The sequence below is a fragment of the Rhagoletis pomonella genome, unplaced genomic scaffold (assembly GCF_013731165.1).
Source record: "Rhagoletis pomonella isolate Grant_MI unplaced genomic scaffold, Rhpom_1.0 Rhpom_scaffold_00002, whole genome shotgun sequence".
Taxonomy (NCBI): Eukaryota; Metazoa; Arthropoda; class Insecta; order Diptera; family Tephritidae; genus Rhagoletis; species Rhagoletis pomonella.
Window position 1 is genome coordinate 18,858,531 of NW_023458556.1, and position 2,620 is coordinate 18,861,150.

The 2,620-nt window shown below is 33.1% G+C and overlaps 1 non-coding gene across 1 annotated transcript; it reads left to right on the forward strand.

The window, feature by feature from the left end:
- The first annotated feature begins 546 nt into the window (after nucleotides 1-546).
- LOC118734861 lies at nucleotides 547-617 on the forward strand. The gene has a single exon (XR_004992474.1). It is a non-coding gene; the product is annotated as a small nucleolar RNA U18 (small nucleolar RNA).
- The last annotated feature ends 2,003 nt before the right edge of the window (nucleotides 618-2,620 follow it).

The window sequence follows — 2,620 nt, forward strand, 5'->3', positions numbered from 1 at the left end:
AGCCTTTTCAGCCAAGAGGGTGTGTTTGAAAGTAATCGGTTATCTCTACGACCTTTCTCCCTTCTTCGCTGCACTTGCCATTTGGGCGAAGAAGTTCAAGCTAGAATCAGGCATTCATGTCGATGGCATTTGTACATTCTATTCCATTTCAATTTGTAATTATACCGCTTAAATATTGCCAATATCGCTGCAAAGGGACTAAGCAACTTTTTTTGGAAAACAATTTTTTTTAGATTTTCTGTAAGTTTGCTTTTAAATGTACATGCACATCGTAATTCTTTTGGAGATATACGAGATTTAAAACCACCCTGCAAGCATTTGGGAAGATTAGTCTTGTTTCGATTTTTGATATTTTATATATGTAGCATTGAATTGTTTCGATTTATAAATAAAAAACACTTTTTGTCACCAGTACTTTATTATAATTAGATCTTTTTTCATTTCTATTCTAGTGATATTTACCACTCCAGCACCGCGAGCTGCAATAATGAGTTTTTACATTTTGTAAGTTTTATTTGTATTTTAATTTTTAATTTTGTTAACACTTTGGTGATGAAATTAATTGGTCCGTGTTTATGAATTTATTTTGATTTCAACATTTCCAATTACTGATCTTTTTCTTTTTCTAAATTATCTCATTCACCATTTCAGTATTTATTAAGATATGGTAATATTAATTAAAGTTTCCTTTTTCATTTACAGGTAATGTCATTTGAAGGCGGTGGCAAGCAAGCACATATGTACATGAAGCAGCCAGCTGTGGAGATGCGAGTTGTGTCGGATGAATGGAATGAATGTTGCGTGCACTTTTAACACGTTCGCTTTGCTCTGTTACCTACCGGTGGGTTACACACATCTTTCATTAAAGGCCACGGGGCCGCACCGGTAGCCACATATTATTATTATGTATGGAGGTTTGTTGGCGCAAGATTTTTTGCTGTCTGGCATATAGATAAGTCACTTCTTGGTTATAGGAAAATTATATGGATATTGCTATTTGCTGTTTTATTGATTTTTTAGATTCAAAACAATTTAAAGTATGTAAAAACATAAAATGATTGAAAACAAAACAGTTAGTCACACTCTTTAAAAAACAAAATGTACAAAAAACGTGAAACAAAAAAAACTAAATATATAACTACTTAGTAATGCTGACTTTAAAAGAAATGTTGATGTCACCACAGTAAACCTTGTTGCTTTTCTGTGGTGGCAGCGAAGTTACTTGCCATTACAGCATTTTCCTTATAAGAGAAAACAAATATTGTATTTTAATTGAAAATAACTTGTAAATAATGTAGCTTACTTTGGTAAATAAAGTTAATATTTTGTAGTACTGCGCCTCATTAAGTGCATCCTAATTTATTGCTGTTTCATTTAAAGTTTGCGAAAACAGAATTTAAAACAAGGAAAAAAATTCCTTTGTGCAGTAACATTCATTCATCATCAGCAGCATTACGTCGCACTGAGCATGAGCGATTCTAAAAGCAGCAGGTAAGTCTTGATGGTTGTAATAAATTAATGAAAATTTCTATTCGAGACGAAGGCTGCGGCTTCCAAAAGAAGTTGTAGCATTATGGTTAATACAAAGAGAAACGACTTTGTTCAACTCAATACATCCGCTCCTTAAAGCTTGTGCTGCTTTTCGATTTTTCGCAAAAGAAAGTCCACGGCAATGTCTTCAATTTGGTATGTCGGTAGTTTTGAAAGAGGTGCTTCAGTTGTTAGAGGAATAAATTATCAATCAGTGTTCGCTTTTGTTATATCAAAAGCGCGTACTTCACGGGAACTAAAATTTCAAGATTGGTTTCACAATATTCTGTAAATGCAAACTACATTGTAAAATGTTGTATCTTTCAAACTATTAAAAACTAAAAAATTTGACATACTTTTAAATTTTCGCTCCTAAATACGCTTCAGAAACCTTCCCAGCAACAACAAAATGCAGTTGCCCGAATACACACTGGGTGCATTCCAAAACGTCAAAATACAAAGCATCAGCCTCTTTTATCTCTAAATTTCAGTAGATTGTAATGCCGACCAGCACCTACTTTGTAGCAACTGCAGTTGCCAGTTGCCATCTGTATCGATAATCGACCCATTGTAATGCATCGGGTTGTGGTGGATACAACTCTTGTACGATTGACAAAGTTCGGGTGTCCGTATGACAGATTCATTTAAACTATCCAATTGCCAACTCATCCGAATTGATTGTTCGGTTCCATAATAAGAGCTTAAAAACACCACTAATTTCAACACATTGAGAGCATTTGTTAGATTCTTTCCTTAGTTGTTCAAATGATGATTTATTTTATATATTTGTCTTCTTTTCCCGACATAACTTTATGTTGTTGACTATAAATTATTCTGATATCTTATTATTACTTTCAATTCTTGATTTTAAAGCCTCCATATTCTTATAACTTGTATATACATTCATTGCAGGTATATTAATAGCAGCGACATTACGTAGTTATATCGTGCAACTAAAGAGCTACGCTGTTAGCGGGGTTAAGTTAGGATATTTATCAAATGCATTATATTAAAAGGTAAGATATATCCATATGCACATTATATATATATGTATGTGCATATATTTAAAAATATGCTTTTCGATGCGAGT